The sequence below is a fragment of the Ochotona princeps genome, chromosome 20 (genome assembly GCF_030435755.1).
Source record: "Ochotona princeps isolate mOchPri1 chromosome 20, mOchPri1.hap1, whole genome shotgun sequence".
Taxonomy (NCBI): Eukaryota; Metazoa; Chordata; class Mammalia; order Lagomorpha; family Ochotonidae; genus Ochotona; species Ochotona princeps.
In genome coordinates this window covers 18,830,883-18,855,490 of record NC_080851.1, presented here as the reverse complement: position 1 = coordinate 18,855,490, position 24,608 = coordinate 18,830,883, and the positions used below count along the sequence as shown (strand labels likewise).

The window sequence follows — 24,608 nt, the reverse complement described above, 5'->3', positions numbered from 1 at the left end:
TAGAGGAGCTTGGTGAACTCCTTTCTCAGGTTGCAGTCGCTGCAGATAAGCGCAAGAACAAAAGCAAGGAACAGCCCAAACCAGGCCAGGTTACAGTACCCACCAGCACACATGTGGGTCAGGTCTTGGGGTAGGCCAGGCCAGGCCAGTTCGTAACAACCACTGGCAGATTCAGGAACCAGGATGGGGTGCAGGAAAAGCTGGGTCGGGCTGCAATACCAGCTAGTTCACACTGGAGCTGGGATGGAGGCTGAATGGGCAAGGCTAGACTCCAGCACCAACTAGCATAAGCTGGAACTAGGGGCAGGTTGGATCAAAGTGGGCTGAAGCACCTGCTGGTGGATGCTGAGGTAAAATGAACCATGCCAGTCTGGAGTTCGCGAGCCCCAGGGATGAAAGGGCCCTCAGCCCGCCTCTGAGGTGGGTGCTAGATCCGTGATCCCCATGGGTGGGGCATCTGGTGGGGCTTGGGTCACCTGATCCAGGTCCTAGGACCCATCTGTGTGGTTGTGGGTGTTTGGTCTGTGAGCCCTGGGGGCAGGGGTTCGGTGGAACCTAGGTCATCCAGCCCAGGACTCACAGACCACCTTCAAGGTAGGTGCTGGATCTGAGAGCCCCAGGGGTTGGGGGGGGTACTGGTAGGGCTTGGGTCACCTGGTCCAAGTCCTGGAGCCAACCTCTCTGATGGGTGTTGAGTCTGTGAGCCTCGGGGATGTGGGGTTTGGTGGAGTCTGGGTCATTTGGCCCAGGACTCTCAGCTTGCCTCCAAGAGCCCCAGAGGTGGGAGGTCCAGTGGGGCTTGGGTCACCTGGCCGGGATGCTTGGGCCCAACTGCAGGGCAGGTGCTAATTTCTGAGCCCCAGGGATGAGGGTCTGGCTGGGCCTGGGTCACCTGGTCCAGGCCCATAGGCCCACCTATGAGAACCAGTCCTCCTCAGTTCAAAGCATAGACTGCTGGACAGCAGACCGTGGTGCACATAGAGAATATGGTAGCCTATTGGGGCCTGCAAAGGACATCTGGTACCATAACAGAGAATGGAGAATAGAACATATGGACAACTATGCCAGCCAAACGATGACAGCAAACATCTGGATGAATGGAGACTCTAAGATCAACTGTGTCAGCCAATGGACATTGGAAGGGATTCCTAATCCATAGATCGGCCAGATAAACAGCTTTTGAGAGCTATCACATCCACCTGGGCAGAACCCTTGGAGCATGATCTGCATTCTGACCTGGGTTGATATTGGGTGGCCTTTCCCCATCCTTGAGTACTGGAATGGTTGAAAGGCTGGATGGCTTCTCCCTTTAACTCTCCCCTCCCCCCAGAAATGGGATGAAGAAATGGAAAGCTCAGAAACAATAATCACACCCACTTCTCCCTAACCCTAGATCCTTCCAACCCTGATCGACTATGTAAACATCATCTAAAATAATTTTTAAAAGACATAATAATATGTTACTTGCCTATACTTTGAAGACTTCTCAGTTGCCAACAATTACTTGATTGTCTTTAAAAATAGTCGGCACAGCACCCTAGAGAAATGAAAAATCAAAGTGACACATGTGCCAAAGTCCTTGGGAAGACACAGAAAGTATCTGAGCTGAACCAGTGACCACTGACAAGACAGCTAAGAATTGAGGGACAAGAAGAGAAAAACAGATGGAGTGGCAATGACAAAAACAATAATAATAATCAGTTTTACAGTGAAGACAAACAGTACTATAAAACAGAAAGAGGAATGGGGTGCAAGGGTAGGAAATCTCAGGGGACTTGTCTTGATCATCACAAGCATTCAGCAAACATTCACAGAACAAATGGCTTGAAGAATTGTGATTTTTTTCCAGTGGAAAGTCAGGAAAATGGATAATACTATTTAACATATGTCTTAGGTATAATTATGGTTTAATTGAAATTAATGGAATTGTATTCCACATTGAAGTATTTTGTTAACTGTGTCCCAATTCTCAGTTGCCACTGATAAGACGGCTATCAAGTTTTCAGGAAGCATTTAGATTTGGAGGACAAACATATAATAATTATTTTATTAGCTTATGAAAACTTTGGGCTTCATAACTGAAATTATTATAAAACTAATTTAAAACAAGTGCTATTACTTTGTTGCTAGGAAAAAACTGAATCAGGATTCATTTCATTGCAAAGTTAAGTCTGACTTAAGACTCCAACAGTTAAGTCAGATTTAAAAAAATCTTCCCATTACTTCAGAACATGTAGAGGATTTTTTGATCCAAAATATCAGAAATCTAACATTTAGAGAAGTGTTCATACTTTCTCTCCCTTTTAATTTACTTCCTTATTTATATGTATACCTGAAAAGCAAAGAGAGACAAAGATGAAGACAGATCAAATTTTCAGCTCCTAGTTAACTTCCTAAATTCCTCCAACAGCCAGGTCTGGGCCAGGTTGAACCTAGTAGCTCAGAATTCAATTTAGGTTTCCTACTTGAGTGGCAAGAACCTAGGTACTTCCCATCTAATCAAAATCCTGTCAAGAAAGTTCAATGAAGTAAATAAGTTTTAAATGCTTTACAAATACAGGGTGCTGCTAAATGTTCACAAAATGGAATTAAAAGATTGTTTTGGTGAAAAAAAAAAAAGAACCTAGGTACTTGGGTCATCACCTGCTACCTTGGGAAGCTACACTGGAAATTAGACAGCTAGGATTTGAACAAGGCACTCCTAAATGGAATGCAGGCATGACAAATGTGTCTTGGTCTGTTCCCTTTCCCCTCTAAAAAGGTAAAGTATCCAAGAATGTAGTGAAGAGATAACAGGATGAGAACCACTACAGACCCAGAGGATAGCCAGGTCAGAGATCAGGAATGAGGACCCTAGCAGGAAGGGTTCAGAATAAAGAAGGCCTGATGGAAAACAGAATGGAATACATGGAAAGCATTAAGAATATCTGGAACAAAAGTTATGTAAGAGAAGAAATAAGGCAAACACACAAAGAAAAACAGAAGTCTTTACGAAAGAAAATGTAATCATACTTCTTGGCTTGCCTCTGCAGTAAATAATACTTACATCGTCATTGACATAAACATTGATTACTGGTTTATCAAAAAATAATGAAGCTGGGTCCAACGCAGTGGCCTAGCAGCTAAAGTCCTCGCCTTGAACATACTAGTATCCCATATGGATGCCGGTTCTAATCCCAGTGGCCCCACTTGCCATCCAGCTCTCTGCTTTTGGCCTGGGAAAGCAGTAGAGGATGCCCCAAAGCCTTGGGACCCTGTACCCACGTGGGAAACCTGGAGGAAATTCCTGGCCACTCGCTCCTGGCTTTGGATCGGCTCAGCTCCGGCCATTGCGGCTACTTGAGTGAATCAACAGATAGAAGATCTTCCTCTCTGTCTCCTTCTCTCTGTACATCTCACTTTGCAATAAAAATAACTAAATCTTTTAAAAAATAATAATGATGCTCCTAAATTGGAAGATTGGGGCAAGTGGGGTGAGAGAAAGTGAAGATTATAACAGAGCCAAAACCTTGTCTCTCAAATTTTCTGTAAAACAGAAAGTCAATAAATAACAAATTGATAAAACAAGAAATGACAGTATATGATTATTAATGAAGATGACAATAAACACTAGAAGAAACAGATTTAAAAAGATTAAAAAGTGTTCATTAGAGACAGACCTTCAGCATTATCTGATTTTCTTCTTTATGAATAACAGGTTGATAATCATTGATCATAATTAGGCTGGACAAGGCCCTCACCGTTAGATGTCCCTGTTGTAATCCCATGAACCTGTGGGTATGTTATGTCACAGGATGTAACAAGTGTTGGCATGTATGACTAAGCATCTTGAGCTGGGAAAGCTCTCCTGAAGCATCCTTTTTGAAGAAAGGACAGAGGATCAGAGTCAGGGGGATGTGAATGACAGAAGCTGAGGGCAGAGTGATGAGACTTGGAAGGTTTGGAAGACAGAAAAGGGTTGGCAAGGGAGGCAAGCAGGCTCTGCAAAATGGAAGAGACAGATTCTCCCCAGGAGCTTCCAGCAAGAACACAGTCCTGCTGGCCCATTTCACACTCCAGACCTCCAGAGCATAAAAAAACCCGCATTCGTTTCTGTTTGAAGTTACTAAATCTGTCTTGTTACAGCAGTAATTTAAAAAACTAACACTTTTCCTTAGAAAATAAAACCACCAGTTCTAAGAATGTTAAACAAGAACATAAAATGCTAACACATGAATCTTCATAGATAACTTACCATTTGCTGACAGAGTAATTCAAAATTACTTAATCTGAATTACAAAGGAATGATGATTTTCATATATGGGCACTTTGTGGTTATGTATTTATGCATTAGGATAAGATTATGTAACTTAAATGGTAGCCCTATGTGAGTGGGTGATTAGCTACATTCTAATACTATTTATCACCTGTACTTGGCATTAATTATTCCCTTCTCCCATTCCTCTGTATATCTCTTCTGTTCCTCATTGATATCTGGTTCCCAGTGTGATTCTATCAAATACTGGGATGATCCCTGTATCTATCAGGGTTCTTCAGAAAGGCAGATCCAATTATATACATGTTTACACACCATTTTTTTTGAGTGGCAGAGCATTGGATAAAGAAAGTGGTCTACCATCTGTTCTTTGTTCCCCAAATGGTCACGGCAGTCCATACTAGACCAGCCCGAACTCAGAAGCCAGGAATTCCCTGCAGGTCTCACACAGCTGGCAGGGACTCACACACTGGAGCTGCTCTCTGCCGCCTTCCCAGATGCATTAGCAGAGATGGATCAGAAGCCAAGCAGCCAGTACTTCAATCAGCACCTTGAGATGGGATGCTGACACCGTAAGTGTTGACTTAACTCACTGCACTGCAACACCAACCACTCCACATTCTTTTAATCAATCAATTCACATAATTGTGGGGACTGGCAAAATCCTTAGGGCAGGCAAGAAGCTCAGCAGGAGCTAATGCTACAACTCAAGGCAGTTTTTTTTTTTTCTCTAAGGCACCTCAGGGGATAAAACTCATTTACACTACTAAGAGTAATCTTCTTTACTTAAAGTGGACTGATTGAAACACATCAACAAGATTCCTTTACAGCAACAACCAGATTAGTGTTTGATTAAATGACTGGTTGCTAAAACCCTGCCAAGCTGACACATAAAATTAACCATCACAGTCCCCATAGACCGTGCGTGCTCTCTCTACCTGCTTGGCTGGTCCATGGTGTGGCATCATTTTTCTCAAGAGACTTTTGTGTTTCTTTTTTGTCACTCATGTGTTGGTTACTCAGTGGCACGTTTTTTTCATGGTGCTGTAATTTGTTGTTGTTGTTGTTATAGCTGTTTTAACGCATACCAGTTGTTGGCCTTGTTTCAGGGCTTCTCAATTATGGAAATGTACAGTGATGGAGTACTGGGGTCTATCATATACAGACACAGCGGTAGAAAGGAACATGCATCCCTGCTTCCAGATGAAAGATGGATTTCCAATGAAACTGTTGGACATTGTAGACAATGGGGTGCTGGACTGTCTCACATTGTTTGTCCCAACAATGTCGGGGTACACTTAAATAAGAGACTGACAGAATTATGATTCCTTATGAAGGACTACACCATTGTGTAAAATGGGGAAAATCTTTTGGGGGTGGGAGTTTGGGGGGAAGTCCCAGCCTATACGAAATTGTACCACATAATTCAAAATTCAAAATAAAAATACATTTAAAAAAACAAAAACCAACCAACCAACAAACAAAAACAAATGGCTGGTCCACAAGTAAACACCTGAGTCCCACCCAACTATCCAGAACTCTGATCCAGGATTTACTAAAGAAGCTGGAAAACAAAAAAACAAAACCATTTAGCTTCCTCTGGCATGGTGGGAACCATGAAGTATGAGATGGAGGAGGATGGAAGAGTATTGGTTCCAACTATCCAGCTGTTTCAGATCTACTCCTATATTTTCAGTGGCTTATTTTTTTTGTCAATTTCACAATCTATTTTCAACACCTATACAAATTAAGGGATATTTTCCTTATCATTCCTTAAGCTAGATCAAACTAGATTTATGACATATACAAATAGAAGAGTTTTGATAGTAGCATTGGGTTACATACAAATGTTCATGTTTTCCTTCTTTTGGGAGTGCAGTTTAGTTAGTTTTCAATAAGCAGGACACTGCTTTATCAATGAATGATGGTAAGTGCATGTATGATTCCTTAAAAAACAGTGCCAGCAGACTGGCCTGGTACACCAGGTTAAGCCACCACTCTCACTGCTGGAATACTGTGATATGGGAACGCTGCTTGACTTTCGGCTGCTCTGTTATGGATACACTTTTCTGTTCATGTGACTGAAAAAGCTGAAATGACGGTTCAAGTATTCGGGCCCCTGCCACCCACAGGGGAGACCTGGGTGAAGTTCTGATCTCCAAGCTATGGCCTGGCCCACATCTAACAACTGTGGCCATATGGAAATTGAACCAATAAATGGAAAACTTTTGTGTGTCTCTGTCACTTTGCCTTTCAGACAAATAAATAAATCTTTACTAACAATCTAAAAAACTAAGGAATGACAACATCTTTATCCTTTTTAAGATTTATTTTTATTGGCAAGCCATATTTTCAGAGAGACAAAGATCTTCCATCCACTGGTTCATTCCCCAAGTGGCAATGGCCAGAGCTGAGCCCATTCAAAGCCAGGGGCTTCTTCCAGGTCTTCCACGTGGGTACATGGTCCCAAGCCTTTGGGCCGTCCTCTACTGCTTTCCCAGTCCACAAGCAGGGAGTTGGAAGGGAAGTGAAGCAGCCAGCATATGGACCGGCACCCATATGGGATCCCAGTGGTACAGGGGCACAAGGACTTGAGCTATCCTCTGTTGCTTTGCCAGGTCATAAGCAGAGAACTGGACCGGAAGTGGAGCACACAAGACATGAACCAGTATCCATATGGATGCCACAGATGGAAACTTATCATACTATGCCATGGTGTTGGTCCTTATAGCAAGTATTAAAAAAAAAATACATGCGAGAAGCGGAGACAGGTAACAGAGAGTGAGCTCCTGATTGGTGGTTTAGTCTCCCCCAAAACTGCAATATCTAGGTCTGGGCAGTAACAAAGCTAGAAGCCCAGCTAAACTCAGGTATCCCGTCCGGGCAGCAGGGACACCTTACTCAAGCCATCATCATTGCTGCTCAGGGTCTGTAGGGAGTTGGGTACAGAACTCTGGCACTGCCTTACGGCATGCAGGCATCTTAACTACTAGGCTAAATATGTGCCTGTTGCAAGTCTTTAAGCCCTCAGAGCCTGTTTCTTCAGACAATGCCTATCTCACAAAGTTGTGGAAAGAAAATGAGAAAAAAAATGAACACTCCTAACAACAGAACATGTGCTTTGTTCTGTTTTTCCACCAATGACAAACTGCTGTTAATAAACTTCTTTTTATCTGACTCTAAATATGCCTAGCAGGCTTTTTTGCCATTTCTAGATATATAGTTGATGAATATTTATATCATATTCTATAAATTAGTATACAACAAACCTGTGAATATGACATGAATATTAGGTAATCATGAATACATTTGCGTACTTATATAGCATATATCTTTCAAAAGAGAAAAATACTAAAGTTAGCAATCTAGTAGAAAATTTTTCATACACTTCAGGGATGGACACTGGACAAAACCCAGCTGGATTATACATTCCACAGGAATGCAAATGACAGAAGAATCCCAGGAAAACCCCACCCTAACATTTCAGACAAGCATGTAACTGCAGATAAATTACTATTATTATCTAGGGACATGAGTAATGCTTTAAATATAAAAATATCAGTTAAATGACTGCAGTAGACTAATCACTGACTTTAAAATATGATTCTGATAAAGCTTTACCACTTTGTATTTTTTTAAAGTTCTTTTCTTTTTAAAGATTTTATTTTTTTTAATTGAACAGGCAGATGTATGGAGAGAAGGAGACATAAAGGTCATTCGTCTGGTGATTCACTCCCCCAGTGGCCACAACTGAGCCAGTCCAAAGCAAGGAACCAGGAGCCTCCTCCGGGTCTCCCACGCAGGTGCAGGGTCCCAAATCTTTGGACCGTCCTCGACTGCTTTCCCAGGCCATAAGCAGGGAGCTGGATGGGAAGTGGAGCATCTGAGACACAAATCGCATCCATACGGGATCCCAGCACCTGCAAGGTGAGGATTCTAGCCACTTAGGCTACTGCGCCAGGTCCAGTGAGAAAATTTTGAAATCCACATGTGATTTTTTCATAAGATGCATTTTCATGAACTCTTTGAAGATTCACTTGGTATTACAATGGTTTCTTAAAAATTCTTATGTTCCAAAATGAACATTTTCCATTTATTCTATTTTAAATACCCTCATATTTATATAATACTTAAGGTTTGATCAGAAATATCAGTAAGTAAATTCCGAAGCAGCTGGCATTGTGTTGCAGCTGGCTAAGCCTTCACCTGCTCCTGATAAAGCTACCGGTTAATCCGCCAGGGAAAGCAGTGGAAGATGGCTCATGTACTCGGGCCTCTGCCATCCACCTGGAACAACTGGATGAAGTCCCGAGCTCCTTGCCTGAACCTGGCCCAGCCCTAGTTGTTGCAGTCATTTGGTGGTGAATCAGAGAACAGCAGATCTCTTTCTTTTGTCTCTGCTTGTCAAATAAAAGAGTATTTTAAAACATCCTTCATCCTTCATGTTGAATTTTCCAGTCAGCAAATTTAGGAATGTTGCTGAGTTCCACTGGATATTAAAATTAATAATATGTACTCACAATTACGCCCTTTCATTCAACAACCTCAAAGAGGTTTTTATAGCATCGTTATTTCTTCTAGTATCTCTGAGAGGCAATTGGAAGAAAGTTATTATTATCTCTATTTTACAATCAGAGAAACTAGGGCATAGAGAGGTCAAGTGACTTCACCAGGGTCAAGCAGTGAACAACTAACACAAATGCAACTCAGGCTAATTGTTCTCTCCAGTTCATTTCATTATCCATGATTTGGCTGCTTCTACACCTAAAAATATTTCTATCCTAGGACAGCATAATATATTAAATAACCTAAAAGCTACAAGGTTTTTCATTTTTTTATGTGTGTACTCCAAAATGCTGCTCTACAGGAATGTAAAGTAAAAACTAGTAATTATCTTTGATTTGCTGACACAACTATTATTTACAAAGCTTTTGTTATTTGTGGCTTTCTGAAGCCCATGCTCAAAATGAACTATTCTGACAATATGAACTATTTCTCTGCTGGGTTAGCCTAGTTGTGAACAACCAAACATAGGAGACGGGCTGAGGGAAGAAGGTGAGGTTGCTCTTCAGCCTCTTCCTACTGCTCACTGTTCAGCCATCTTCCATCTAGTTTTCTACTCAGCAGGTATTTGTGCAACCTGCTCTCCTCCACCCTTGGTCCACGCCCAGTTTCAGCTATTGTCAAGGTTTAAGATTTTATTAAATATAAACACACATGAACAGTTTTATAAATGTTTGCTCTACCCTGGTTACCACTGTCCCATTCAGTTTCTGGTTCAGCCTCACCCCATGGTCATTAAGCTCTTGTAGCTCAGACCATGATAGGCGTACTGCTCTGGGCTTCTCTTTACAAGCAACCCTCTGGCTTGTCCATGACAGGTATTTCTCTGTCTGGAGTGTCACTTACTCGCACTTATTTCTTCACTGTCAAATCCTACTCCTATTTGCACACACAAAAATAAAGAAGAAAATCATGCTGTTCTTATTTCCAGTTTATTCCATCTATCAACTGTATGGCTGTTGACACACCTGAATGCATTCCTATTTTGGAAAATTGAGATTAAAAATTACCTAACTAATCCAAGAGTTAAAGTGATTGGATTTCTCACATTTTAAACCTTACCAACGACGATAGCTGAAACTGGCCAGAGCAAGGATTGAAGATAACAGGCTACACAAATATATCCTTAGCAGAAAATGAGACATCAGAATTCTGATCTGAGGGTGGGTGGGCATATATCCTCACAGCGGAACTTTTTTTCCCCTTAATGTGGAAATACAGAGGAAGCAGTGGTTTTCAAACTACGCTCAGTGTGGCGAGATTGCAGTTGGCTTGGACACAGTGCTGCAAGCCTGGGGCCTGACTTCAGCCCAGCTCCCCCCCATACCCACAGCAAATGCCACTGTGGGAGACAGCACCGCTCCTATTTCAAACTTCCAGGGACCAAATCACACCCCTGTACTAGTAAGTCCCGCGTTTCCCTAACTCACCCTTCTTTTCATTTATCCTACTCCTCTCCCAAAGCACAACAGGGCACCTTCAGTGCCAGTTTCCTTTTGACCCGGCAGCTTCCTCCGGAAATACATATTCAGGATTCTGCTGGACTACTACACACAGGAACCCATGGAAAGGCCTTGCACTTCCGCTTTCGCAGTGGCCCCTGGCCCACCTGCTCTCTTCCTGTCCCGCCCCTCCCCTCAACAAATCTCTGCTCCATGTCAACATTCTGTCATGGCTCCTCCAGAGCGTGGAACACAGGCTCCATTGGGTGCCTGCCTGCTTCATTCATGTTTCTCAGGCACTCGGGTTGGAACCTAAAGACCCGTAAGTCCTATGGTCTCTGCGACCTAGACTGGTCCCCGTGCTCCACGTGCATTCGGCTGCATCCTGACCTGCCGTCCCGCACGATTAGGTCCTGGGAAACACCCATGTTATTTTTAAACGCTAACCCAGAGGTAAGGAAAACAACCTTCCCTCCTTCTAGACCTTGATATAACATCCTTCTAAACGCAAATACTTTGCTTCCCTAACTGCGCCCTGGAATGGCCTTTCTGGACCGTGTTAGGCAAGCTCCTAGTTGGCAACTAAATTGGATAGTTGTTGAGTTGGGTTAGTTAGGGTGGAGCGATAAGAGAACACATGTCAAGCAGTGAGGCTCTGGAGCTGCAACCAGATGTAAAACAAAAAAACACCGACTCATTTCACTACAAATCACAGAGCCATGGGGCTGCAGAGAGACCTCAACGCTACAGGGACTTACAGGCGCGCAGCGGGGCCTGAGAGCCCTCAGACCATCTGCAGAGGCGAGTTTTGCAGGGGTCCACAGTAAGGCTACGAGGCCCGGGGCGGTCCACGGAGACCCCCGCTAGGCAGGGCGGGCACCTGCCCACCGCCTGGGATTCGGCCCGCAACTCTGGAAAACGCTAGCGAAGCGCGCGGCAGTCCCGTCCCCTCACACGCCCGGGAAGAAGGGGGCTGCCCCCCGTGAGAACCAAGATGGCGGCCTCCGCGCTCCCCTGCTTCCCCCAGGAACCCCCTCCTCGTCCCCAGAAAAAGAGACAAGGACGTCGCGACGCGACGCCGAGATCCGGGAACGTCCTCGAGGCCCGGCCACTCCTGGGCCGCGAGGAGGTGACTTCACCTCGCCAGGAGCTAGGAACCCGGAGGAGGGCCTCCCGACCGGCAGGGCTGACGGTCCTAGGGGCGGAGGCCGGCCAGCCCCGCGCTCTTCCCAGCCATTGTTCTTCAACTCCGGGGCTCCGCTCGCCCTCCTCTCCGCCCGCGGACAGGAAGTCCCTGCCCAGTCGGCCCCACCCCGCTCGCCAGCGCCCCGGAAGTGATCTGCGGCGGCTGCTGCAGAGCGGCCAGGAGGAGGGTGGACCTGCCCAGAGCGGAGCGCCGGAGTCGTCCTCCTCCTACTCCTCCAGCTCCTGCTCCTCCTGCTCCTCCTGCTACCGCCCAGGCTCCGCCACCGCCCGCCCGTCCGCCGGACTCCTCCTCCTGCCGCTCATCCGGCCCGAGCCAGAGCAGCCGCGGCTTCCGAAGCCCGCGGGGCGGCGGGGACCGGCTCGCGGTGCAGGTGAGCGATGCCTGGCCCGGGCGGCCCTCGGAGGGGCTCGCAGGGGCCGGAGCGGCGGGGGTGTGTCCGGGGTGGCGGCGGGGCCCGGCGTGCGGCTGCCGAGATTGCACCTTTCGGGTACCGGGGAGGTACGGAGGCGAGGCTGGAATCTGGGGTGCGGCGCCCGCCGCTGTGCGGGCAAGTGCAGCCCCGGGGAGCGGGCGGCTTGAGGTCCCCCGAGTTTGGCCTCGCGCGAAGGTCACCTCGCATCTCTGGCACGCCGCGCCCGGGCGGTGCCGGGGACCCGTGGGGAGGGTGGGGGAGAACCTTGTGCCGCCGCAGTCCCCCCGCGCTGCACTCCGCCCCTCTCGCCTCCTTCCCTTTCTTTCCACTCCTCGCCTCCACTGGAGCAGTTGTCTTTGAAGCATCTCCGCCTGGGGTTTGTGCCAGTTAGAGGAATGGCTTGTTCAGACCGGAGTCCTTAGACGCTCCGCACCGACCTGAACTGTTGGCCCGCGTTTAGCCCAGGTTCTGGGGATCCGGGGAGAGAGAACGTGGATGCTGGAGGTGGAAGGGTGTTTGATTCCTCCCTGAAAGCTGTCCAAGGAGTGCAAGGTGTGATTTGTCTGCCTTAGTGTCTGGGTGGAAGTGGGCGGCGGTGGCGGCAATGCGTTTCGGGGGTTCAGGGAGAAGGAGGGAATGGACTAGCCTCTGCTTGGAAACCTGAATGGCCGGAACTGTGAGCGCTCGCCCAGGTGTGGCGGAGGTAGTGTGAGAACTCTGATGCCACGCCCTAGGTGTCAAGCTGAAATGCACCTCATTTGCAAACCGGTCAAAGTGGGGAAGGAGATGACGTGGGATTTATAGAAAATGTATCCCTAAGTGCATTCTTTTCCTGGAAGAAATTACGGCTTTAATTATGTTCCAAAAAATTGGATTGCAGATTTTTTTTGGTAGACACCAAGGAAGGTATTCCTTCTAGCTTATGTGTATTAGTGAATGTAAATGTATGTATTTGCTAAGTTTACATTCATGTTATTAAACATTTTTTTTTTGCCCGTTTGTACAGTTAGCCTAACGTGATTCTTGTGACTTAACGCGATGTTTTTAAACCTGTAGTTTCTTCAGGGCCAGAGCCGTGTCTTACTCATCGTTGTGTTCCCATGCAATGTGCCTGGAACATAGGAGATTTTTACACATTTCTTCACCGAGTGAATAAAGGTCTGGGTGATCTCACAGTGGCCTTCCAGGGGTCATTTTTTTCATCCACAGATTGGCTTGTTCTGTTTGTGCTTCAGGTCTTAGGGACATGTAGACATTCTTTTGTTTGTTTTTCTTTCTGTTCTTAGGCAAGATTTCGGAGTAACTCCAGAATTCATTAGCTTCCAAAGCTGTGATTCCCCCCAAAGGTTTAAAATTGCTTAGGGGACTGAGATTGGCCATTGGAATAAATTGAATCCCAGGGTTAGTTGTTGACTCCCGGCGCAGATGTTCTTGTGATAGGCAGAGAGTCTGTGTTTGGAGCTGATAGCCATACCCAACCTTAGCCCAGAAGAGGAAGTTGGGAGTAAGCAGTGATTGGGGAGACAGGGCGCATCACCAGTTGGCTGACGGGTACGAGAAATGCTGTGCCTTCCAGGTGTGACCTTGGCATGGCGTGCCAGTAACCACGTCCATGTTTCGGAGATGCAGGTGCCGTTCCTGGTGTGCCTGCTGAGTGTGCAGTCATCTGTCGTGTATTTGGAAGCAGTCATTCATTAGGTCACTTTCTTTGCAGGCTTCCGGGGGAAAGGGAGAGGAGGTGGCTAATTATTGGAAAGGTTTTTTTTCTACCATTCGTGTAGGAAGCTTTTTGTCTATACATAGCTGGATTTTCATGTTAGGGACGGCCCGGTCAAAAAAAAAAAGGGCTGATATCGTCTTTTTTCTCCCAAATAGCTGGTGGCAATCTTGCGCTAGTTTTCCCAGGATGCCTTCTACAGAATGCAATTAAATACACCAGCATCCCTTCCTGTATGTGTGTGTATCCTTGTCATGCACAGCTGTGTTCTAATTGTGTAAAAGCGTGAATGGTTATGAAAAACATTTTTTTAAAGATTTTTTTTTTAAAAGATTTAATTTATTTTTATTACAAAGTCAGATATACTGAGAGGAGGAGAGACAGAGAGGAAGTGGAGCTGCCGGGATTAGAACCAGCGGCCGTATGGGATCAAGGCGAGGACCCCAGCCACTAGGCCACGCTGCCAAGCCCGATTTATTTATTTTTATTACAAAGTCAGATATACAGAGAGGAGGAGAGACAGAGAGGAAGATCCTCCGTCTGTTGTTTCAATCCCCAAGTGACCGCAACGGCCGGTGCTGTGCCGATCCGAAGCTGGGAACCAGGAACCTCTTCCGGGTCTCCCACGCGGGTGCAGGGTCCCAATGCATTGGGCTGTTCTCGACTGCTTTCCCAGGCCACAGGCAGGGAGCTGGATGGAAAGTGGAGCTGCCGGGATTAGAACCGGAGCCCATATGGGATCCCGGGGCGTTTAAGGCGAGGACTTTAGCCACTAGGCTACGCCGCCGGGCCTGGTTATGAAAAATTAAAATTTTGAGATAGTTTATGATTTTCATTGTCTTGCTCATGTCCTAATTCTTGGACATTAAAGCCTGCAGTTTCTTATCTCAGCGACATTTCCACTGTGCAAAGGCTGGATTTCCCTTTTTTAAATCTAACAGCCTTCTTGATAATAGTTCTCATATATTGATTGCCTGCCAAGCACTGTGATAACAGCTTTACTTTTGTAATTGCTAATCTCCACAGTACCTCTGTAGGAGAGATAGTATTCCAGTACTCTCCTGTGGCCAAAGGAAGTTTCTTGTCAGCAGGTAGACATCCAGCTTGTTAGAGTGCCGCAGCGCCTGGATTTGAAAGTACAACAACGGTTTCTGACAGCACTGTTTTGCAGTTAGTTCTGAAAGGCCAAGGAAAAGGCAGTTGTCACTGAGCTGAGCTTGGCACTGTTGGCTGTCAAGTGTGGCCTGGGATGCAGTGACTGGCTAAGCAGGGGTCCACCTCTTAATCCCAATGTGCTTACCAACCCGGTGTTCCTGTGCCACATACGCAGTCTGTGTGTGCCATGATGAAGTAATTGGGTGTTCTTGTGGGGTCCTAGTGGGGTGAAGAGCACAGCAATAATGTTTGGTTTCTGCTTTTTACCAGAATAGTCCCTGTTTGACAGGAGAACAACATGCCTGCTTGTCATGACATTTCCTTAAACTCACACTTTTTCAGTTTTTTCTTCACTACTGGGGTGGGGGGAGAGGTGACGGGGTGGTAGGAAGCCTGGAGAAGGAAGCACGGGGCTGGGTGTCTCTTACCATTGGCGATCCTAAGTCATTTTCTCTTTGGAATTGGCTTGGGGGTTTCTTGTTCTTGCAGAACTCTTGTTAAGGTTTGCATTGCTATCCTCTCTGCTCTTTCTTGTGTACTTTTTAAAAATGCACTTTTAGTTGGGCTTAATTTGAAGGACATGCTCACTGTTTTTTTTTTTTTATTATTAAAGTGTTTGTCTAGCTGTAAGCAAAAAACTCATTCACTATTCTCTGTAAGGATCAGCTCTTCTTTGCTTTTTTCATTGCATTCTTAAGGATTTTATTGCCATGTAGAAAGTAAAGAAATTAAAACCGTGTGAGCTTTAAAAGTGTGAGTAAATTTTAGAAGAAAATTTATATCCTTGATTTGGTTATGCCTAAGGATCAAGACTAGTATTTCTTCCAAGTCAGGAGGATAGTCTGTACAAACAAACGAAAAATCAAGGTTCTACGGAATACTGTGATGCTCTTCTTAAGGCCCTCATAGTGAGAGTCCTGTATTAGTTGCAGCAGACAAAACCCTTGACATACATTATCTCCTTACAGTGTGGGATCAAATTTCATTTGTGAATTCACTTTGGAAACTCAACACCAGGCTTTGACAATGTCATTTTGAACAGTAAAACACAGTAAGATTGTGAGACAACTTCTCCCAGATGCACTGTGAAGGTGGGGCAGCATTCCCCGTTTTCCACAAAGATTGTGATTGTGGTCATCTCCAGTTTTCTTGTGTGGTGGAGTAGCTAACAGAGCCATCCATTGAATGTGGAAGTTGCCATGCTAAATTGCCAAGTGCTATGCTTCAGCTGCCCTGTTCAGATCTGTTCTAGTAGAGCCCCTAGCCTCTGCTTGGCCCTCCTCTAACCTTTTCCCCACACTTGGTTGGGACAAACACGATCTTCCCCTGCTTAAACCGCTCTCATGCGGCTTCCCTTTGCCTCTTAAGAATGTGTAGACTCCTGTTATCCTTACTGTTATTTACGAAACCTTCCAGGAGCTTTCCATACCTAACTCTGGCCTCTCTTGGTGACACTCAGGCCCAGCAGTCCCCACCTCCAGGATGGTGGTGTTTACTTACTCCTCCGTTTCCTTTTCCTGCCGTTCTAGCCTCTCCTTTCCTCCCAATCTGATACACTCCTTTTGCTCCTCAGAACTGAGGTTAGGTTATACCACCCCCTAACTGTACCTTGATCACACTATTTTGGTGGACCCCATTCTTCAGGAGAAAAGCTTCCAGTTGTATCTCTTATGTGCTGCCCTGACCTGCGTTGGAGTACTTACTGTGCTGTAGGAGAATACTTTCTAGATCCCGCTGTAATGTTGTTGACTGTTGTCCACAGAAACTCCCCTAACCACACACACAGGCCTTTATCGGAATTTCCCAAACTTCATGGTACCCTTATTTTTCTTATTGTTTGTATTTAAAGATTTATTTATTTTTATTAGAAAAGCAGATCAGATTTACGGAGAGAAGGAGAGACAGAGAGAAAGAGCTTCTATCTATTGGTGGTCCTCAGTGTCTGGAGCTGAGCTGGTCAGGAGTCAAGCGCTTCCTCCGGGTCTCCCACTTAGGTTCAGGGTCCCAGGGTTTTGGGCCGCCCTCCACTGCTTTCCCAGGCCACAAGCAGGGAGCTGGATGGGCATGAACTGATGCCCATATGGGATCCCGGTGCGTGCAAGGTGAGGATTTACTCATTGAGCTATTGTGCCGGACCCAATGGTACTTTTATTTTATGAGTAATTTTTTTTTTTTTACAGTATTCCTATGTTAAAGAAAATGCTTAGGGCCCGGTGGCGTGGCCTAGCGACGAAAGTCCTCGCCTTGAACGCCCCGGGATCCCATATGGGCACGCTGGTTCTAATCCCAGATGCTCCACTTCCCATCCAGCTCCCTGCCTGTGGCCTGGGAAAGCAGTTGAGGACGGCCCAATGCTTTGGGACCCTGCACCCGTGTGGGAGACCTGGAAGAGGTTCCTGGCTCCTGGCTTCAGATCGGTGCGCACGGGCCATTGCGGCTCACTTGGGGAGTGAATCATCGGACGGAAGATCATCCTCTCTGTCTCTCCTCCTCTCTGTATATCTGACTTTGTAACAAAATGAATAAATCTTAAAAAAAAGAAAAAAGAAAATGCTTAGTAAGTTAATTCATTAAATAGTTAGGTCTAAACAATTTAATGTGTTTATCTCTCAATAACTTAGTGGTTATTTGGAAAAAAAATAAAGCGCCGAAACTAAAATAACTCATTTTTTAATTATTTTATTTATTTTTTTATTGGGAAGTCAGATATACAGAGAGGAAGATCTTCCGTCCACTGGTTCACTCTACAAGCAGCCACAGTGGCCGGAGCTGAGCCAATTAGAAGCCAGGAACCAGGAGCTTCTTTTGGGACTCCCGAGTGGGTGCAGGGTCCCAAGGCTTTGGGCTGTCCTCGACTGCTTTCCCAGACCACAAGCAGGGAGCTGGATGGATAATGGGCAACCGGGCATATGGGATCTTGGCATATGCAAGGCAAGGGTTTAGCCACTAGGCTACCGCGCTTAGCCCAAATAACTCATTCTTAACCGCATAGTACTCTAGTGCAGGTACAATAGTTTATCATCAGCAGATGTCTTGCATTTAAGTTGCTTTTGAGATTACTTTACCATTCTGAAGGATGTTACAGGGAAGACCTGTATGTACAGGTATCTGTGTGTGGGAGTGTGGCTCCAGGCTACATGCACATTCCTCTTGCCGTGTGCTTGTGCTGTTCCTGCCCCACAGCGTAGGGGAACCTGCTTCCTCAGCGCTTCGCCAGCAGCTGGACAGAGCTCGAACCTCTGCCCATCTGGTGGATAAGAAATGGCACCTCAGTGTGGATTTCATTTCTGTTCTCTTATTATAAGTAAATTGAACTTTTTTTCTTTTTTTAATTAATTAATTAATTAATTTTATTTGAAAAGCAGATGTACAGAGAGGAGGAGTGACAGAGAGGAAGATCTTCTGTCCTGGTTCACTCCCCAAGTAGCCACAACGGCCGGTGCTGCGCTGATCTGAAGCTGGGAACCTGGAACCTCCTCCGGGTCTCCCACATGGGTACAGGGTCCCAATGCTTTGGGCCGTCCTCGACCGCTTTCCCAGGCCACAGGCAGGGAGCTGGATGGGAAGTGGAGCTGCCGGGATTAGAACTGGCGCCCATATGGGATCCCGGGGCGTTCAAGGCAAGGACTTTAGCTGCTAGGCTGCTGCGCCGGGCCCGAACTTTTTTTTTCCATATGTTTGAGAGTTCATTTTAATATTCAGGTTATTTGCCCAGTTTCTTTGTAACTTTTGATCATTTTTCTCCTTAGTTTCAAAACTTGTTTGGTTTTAGAATATTAACTATCTAACTTTGGAATTTTCACTCAGTCATCTTCTGGCATTTCTTATGATGTTCTTTGCCAGGCAGGGTTTGTTTTGTTTTGTTGTGTAAACAGATATGTGACTCTTGAATTTGTTGCATATGGAGCTTTTTAGTAATCTAGAAAATGTGTTTCCCTGTCGTAGCTTATAGAGGCATTCACATGTGCTTTCTGCTGATACTCATGTGGTTGCCACTTTTTAAAAAATTTTTTGAAAGCCACAGTTAGAGAGATCCTCCCTCTGCTGGTACACTTCCCAGACTTAAGGAGAACCGACATCTTGGTGGTGGTGAAGCTTCTTCCTCTAGAATAAGCAGCCTTTTCATAAGCTTGCCTTTGTGTCCTTGAGGCCTAGCTTACAGTTCTCTTTATTAAGCTTATCCCTAAATGTTTCCACTTTCTGTTGGCAATTATAGTTTGCTTCTCTATTTCTTAAAAAATTGTTCATGTACATTTTCATTTTATACTGTATGAATGTTTGTTTTCCTTAAACCTGGTGAATTTTTATTAATTTACTTCAGTTTTCTAGGTTTACTATCTTGTCTGTAGATAGGGAGATTTTTCCCTTTTTTAGTGTTGGGCCTCAGTCTTACCTAATTGCATTGATTAGTATCTTCAATGCAGTATTTCATAGCAGTGTTACTCATATTGCTTTTGTGGCTGGCAGAAACTTGCATTTGTACTTGGATATTAATTTACCAGTGAGTAATTATTTTAAGATTGTAACCCTCAGTGTCTCAAGACTTAATGGACTTGATGTGCTGAGATACAGGAAAGGTTGACCTTGTTAGTGGGAAGTGGCAAAATGCAATGGAAAGCAAGGTGACCAGTGTCCCCGAGTTCACATAACCAGTCCCGACTTCTCTTCCTGCTTGAGCCAGTCTAGGATGGCACAGGACACTGACCTGTTTCTCCCTTTTAAGCTGAAGCTACCAGAAGGTCTGTGAAAATCTGAAAGTTCCCCTCTACACTTTCTCGGTCTGATGAAACCAGCCGAGTCCGGATTGTTAACGGTGTTGTCTTGGATCCAAAGATCTCTAGTTTTACGGCAAGGCAGGTTTGTAGTTAGATGAGTTTATTCTTGGCAGTAGCTTCAGGTACACGGCTTAGGGGTTATAGTAGAGAAACTTCAGGGCCCTGATCATCTGGCTTTCACAGGCAGTTGTGTCTCCAAAATTTGCTTATGGCTGAAGTGAAGTACTGGGGTCGATTCCCATGTGGGCTCAGCATCCTTGTGCATACTGCATCTGTGTTGCATTGACAACATACACCAGTTTCCCAAGTCTGGGGAGTATTTTCAGTTCCTTGCTGTCTAATTCACCCTGAAAGTTTAAGTGCCATAAAGTTTATAAATTCTTATAGTTTCAGATGATCCAGCTCCAGATATGAACTCTGAACTCACATCCTATTGTTCCCGTCATTGTGTCCTGTCCCAGAAGTGCTGGGTGGTAGGACACTTGCTAATTTCTTGTCCCCAGTGTTAAATGGCACCTCCCTAGAGCTTCCAGCAGCACTCAGCCCATATCCTGTTATCCATCTTTGCTGTCCTGGTGGTGTGGAGTGCTCAGAATGTGTTACTCCTGGGTTCAGGAGCCCTGTTGACTGTGGTAATCCTCTGTGGGTGACCAGCTGTCGGCCCCTACTTTCCCTGTGACCCTTGCAGCCTCTTTCTCTTTGGATTTTGCCTTCCTGGTAGGAAATGCAGACATGGTGGGGGATGGGCACACAGGTTGTTTTGGGGGCCCCTTGCCTGCGTTGAAGATCCTCAGCTCTCACCCCACACATCCTTTCCAATGTAAGGACAGTCTATTGCCCTTCACCTTTCTGCCTGTGACACAGAATTACCATCCCTTGAGGTCTTAGGTTTCTGGGACACGAGCTTAGACACTTAATGTCTAGGTAATTGGTAACTTTGCCATTATCCTTTTAGTCTCCAAGATCTGTTTCTTATGTCTGTACACTACAAAAAAAAGAATTCTCTATGCCTGTTACTTATTAATTCTTATTTGCTACTTGTGATTTTCATTAATTTTATTGGTCCCCAGAATAAAACTTTGATGTTTTTGTTGTTGTTGCTTTGGTGCAGTTCATAAAAACCTATTCTGTCTTTGTTCAATTCTATATGTACTACAACTGTTGAACTCTGTTTATTTGTATTTTTTTATTCTATCAATATTCTTTTAAGATTTACTTATTTTACTTGAAAGCTACAGAGAGGGGAAAAACAGATCTTCCGTTCTCTATCTAACTCCCCAAGTGGCTGTAGTGGCCAAATCTAGGCTGATGTAAAAGTGGGAGCCAGGAGCTTCTTCAGGATCTCTTGTGTGGATGCAGAGGCCCATCTGCTGCTGCCTCTCCCAAAACTTGCACAGGGTGTTGGATCAGAAGTGGAGCAGCCAGGATTCCCACCAGTGCCCGAGGCTGCTTTTACATAACGTAGCATTTTCTTTTTTTCTTTTTTAAAGATTTATTTATTTTTTGTTGGAAAGTCAGACCTGCAGAGAGAAGAAGTGAGAGGGAGAAAGACACTCCTTCTCCTGGCTCACTCCCCAGGTGGTTGCAACAGCTGGAGATGGGCCGATCCAAAGCCTGGAGCCAGGAGCTTCTTCTGGGTCTCCCACATGGCTGCAGGAACCCAAAGATTTGGGCTGTCCTCAACTGCTTTCCAAGGCCATAAGCAGGGAGGGAGCTAGAAGGAAATAAAGCAGCCAAGAAACGAACCAGCCCTGATATGGAATCATGGCATATGCAAGGTGAAGACTTCAGCCACTAAGCTGCTGCACGGAGCCCATAGCATAGCATTTTCAAAGCTCATTCATGTTGTTGAAGCATGTATCAGTTCTATATTTTTTGTGACTGAATAATGTCACTGTGTGAATCTGTCACTTTTGTTTATCCATTAGCTGACGTGTGTGTGTGTGTGTGTGTGTGTGTGTGTGTGTGTGTGTGTGTTTCCACTTCTGGGTTTGTAGTGCTGCTGTGAACATTGTTGCATGTGTTTTTGCACATGTATTTTCATTTCTTAATGCATACCTAGAAGTAGAATTGCTAGATTATATAGTAACTGCTAAGTTTCATATTTTGAGGTTTTGCCAAACTGCTTTTTTTTTCTTTTTCTGTAAGACATTTATTTGATGGCAGAATTACTGAAAAGGAAAGTAAGAGAGAGACAGGTAGAAAAAAGAGGTCTTCATTTTCTGGCTAACTCCCCAAATGGTCATCACAGCTGGGTCTGGGCCAGGTGGGAGCTAGAAGCTTCCTCAGTGTCTCCCGCTTCAATATAGTGGCCCAGAGGGCCTGGGGCCTCTTCTACTGCCTTCCTAGATGTGTTAGCACGGAGCTGGATCAGAAGTGGAACAGCTAACACTACAACCTATATGGGATGCTGGCACTGCGGGCAACAGCTTAACATTGCTATGCCATAGTGCTCACCCGCCGCCACACTGTTTGCTCCACATGCATTCATTTGAATTCTCAAGTTCTGTGTTTCCTGGTTTGTCTTTGAAGTGGCTCTTTAAGTCAGGATAGCTCCTGGTTCCTGTCACTGACACTGGGTATTTGATGGGAATGGCGATGGTGCCGTTGATTCAGGTGTGATTTTTTCCTGCTCAGAAAGTATAATGTTTATCATTTGAAGTACTTCTTATCTAAACCTTTAATTGGTATATACATAAGTGGTATCTGTTTCTGTACGTGAATAAATGACTGCTGTGTGGATCTGGCACTTTTTCTAGGCCGTACTCTGCAGGATTTAATTTGGTGTGAAAATTAAATCTAAAGCTGGAAACTTTTGGTTTTGAAATCTCTGTATAGAGCATACCATCCATGTGTCAGAGTTGAAACAGACCTTAAGAGGTCGTATAGCTAACAGATCACCCCTACCCTTAGTTCTCAGGACAGACCCTTGTAACAAAAAACAGATTAGCATGCGACCAGTAAGTTTATTAACACTTGTATCACATCATGCAAGAATAACATCTGAAGGAATACATTGGTGGGAAGTGATAAAACAAAAGCTTTGAAAGGCAGGAAACTGTGGGAAGATAAATAGATCAGAGGAAAACAGTGGTGTTAGATTTGTTGAGATTCCTTTATGGCAGCTAGGGTTGTCTTCAGAAAAGGAGAATTTGTATCTTGCTTTTAGACAGAAAAAGAGAATGGAGAGCTTTTCCTTAGTTTGCTGGGAAAAAAAAATTTGCAATTCAGAGTTAGAGAGTGAGAGGCAGAGACAAAGATTTCATCTGTTCACTCCCCAAATGGCTGTAGGAATCCGAGCTCGGCTCAGGAGCCAGGAACTGTCATCTGTCTGCCATGTGGGGGCAGGAGCCTGAGTACTTGAGCCATCTTTCGTCAGTAAGATGAATCAAAAGTGGAAGAGGCAGAACTTGAACCAGCACCCATGGGAGATGCTGACATTGCAAGCAGTGACTGAACCTACTGTGCCACAGCACTGACCCAAATTTGCTGCTTCCAAATTATTTTCAGTGCTCCCAAAATATTTTTTATGTTGAAGAGACATTTTGGGGTGGTGTGTTCTGAATTTTCACAACTTTTTCTGTGAAGCTATCCTGCAAGTAGCCATTCTTCAACATTCACTAGCACTGTGGAAATTGCCTCAGTTGGGGGATATTTGAATTGTAAAAAATCTGTCCTTGTTTTGAAGTCTGTTATCCTATGACTTCTCATTGTTGCTTGTTTTCCGATCTTGTGTGTCAGTTAGTACAGATATTTTTTAGCACTTCTTAAACAGTGAATCTTACGACAGAATTAATAGTAATCCTTCTACATATGCCTTTTTCAAAAACTTCAAGCTGGTAGCTGTAAAACTCTGGTTATTGGTGTGCACTATTCTGCCTATTCAGATAACACACAGCCTTCATTTCTTTAAGCTAGCACATCTAGCTGCATATCTTTTGTTTCTTTGGTTAATTTTTAACTGCTCTGATGACAAATTCCTTTTTTTTAAGTGGATGACGAATTTCCAAAAAATTAACAGTTGGGGCTGGTGTTGTGACATAGCAAATTAAGCTGCCGTTTGCAGCACCAGTGTGCCATTTCATAGCGCCAGCTCGAGTCCTTGCTGCTCTGCTACGGGTCCAGCTCTCTTCTAGTGTGCCTAGGAGAGCAAAGTATACTGGCCCGAGTATTTGGTTCTCTGACCCTTGTGGAAGACACAGATGGAGTTCCTGGCTCATGGCTTCGGCCCGGCCCAACCCTGGCTGTTGTGGGCATTTGGGGAGTGAACTAGCAGAGAGAAATTCTCTGTGTGTACTCTCTCTCTCGCACAACCTTTTTCTGCCTTTCAAATAATTACGTCTTTTAAAAAGGCAACAACATTTGCTTATTTGGAACCCAAGATCTTATTTTTTAACTCATTTGAAAGGCAAAGCGATTTCCTGTTCACTTACTCCCCAAACGACTTCAATTACCAGAGCTGTGCTGGCCAAATCAGATGCTTCATCCAAGTCTCCCACATCAGCCCAGAAGTCTAAACACTTGGACCATGTTTTGCTGCTGTTCTAGGCACATTAGTAGGAAGCTGAATTGGAGCAGCCGAAAGAACTGGTGCCCGTATAGAATGGCAGCTTAACCCACCATGCCACGTTGGTTTGAAATATGTGTTCATGTGAAGATAGAGCAGAGGGTTACCATAATCGAGATTACAGTAGTAAACCCCAATTGGATGGACAGTCTTTCTTTCTCCCCCCCGCTCACGCTTTTTCCCCGCTCTCTCTGGGTTAAAAAATGTGAGATACCCTTTAATTAAAATAGTTGGATTACAATTTTTGCATCATGATTTCATTAAGATTTTTCCTTTCAATTTATTGTCAGTGAAAAATATGTTACTTGGATTGAAATGATTGGGCTGAGGGTAAACAACAAGTGATTTTTCTTTTTGTAACTTTGTTATCGTATCAGTCAGTAAACCTGTTTTGTAAGTGTGTGTCACTGCATGGGAGATGGGGTCAAGGGGTTTAGAAAGGACATTCCCTTTTAAGGTAGTGGTTTGAAAGTAATCCTAAAATGTAAGTGTTAGTACGTGTTCTTCATTCCAGC

The 24,608-nt window shown here is 44.8% G+C and overlaps 1 protein-coding gene across 1 annotated transcript in view; it reads left to right on the top strand.

Moving 5' to 3' along the window:
* Positions 1 to 11,329: 11,329 nt before the first annotated feature.
* RALA (RAS like proto-oncogene A) overlaps positions 11,330 to 24,608 on the top strand; it is a 47,814-nt gene continuing 34,535 nt past the window's right edge. Inside the window, exon 1 of the mRNA XM_004582358.3 lies at positions 11,330 to 11,837. The gene's annotated coding sequence lies outside the window, so the exon portion shown is untranslated. The remainder of the gene's footprint in view (positions 11,838 to 24,608) is intronic.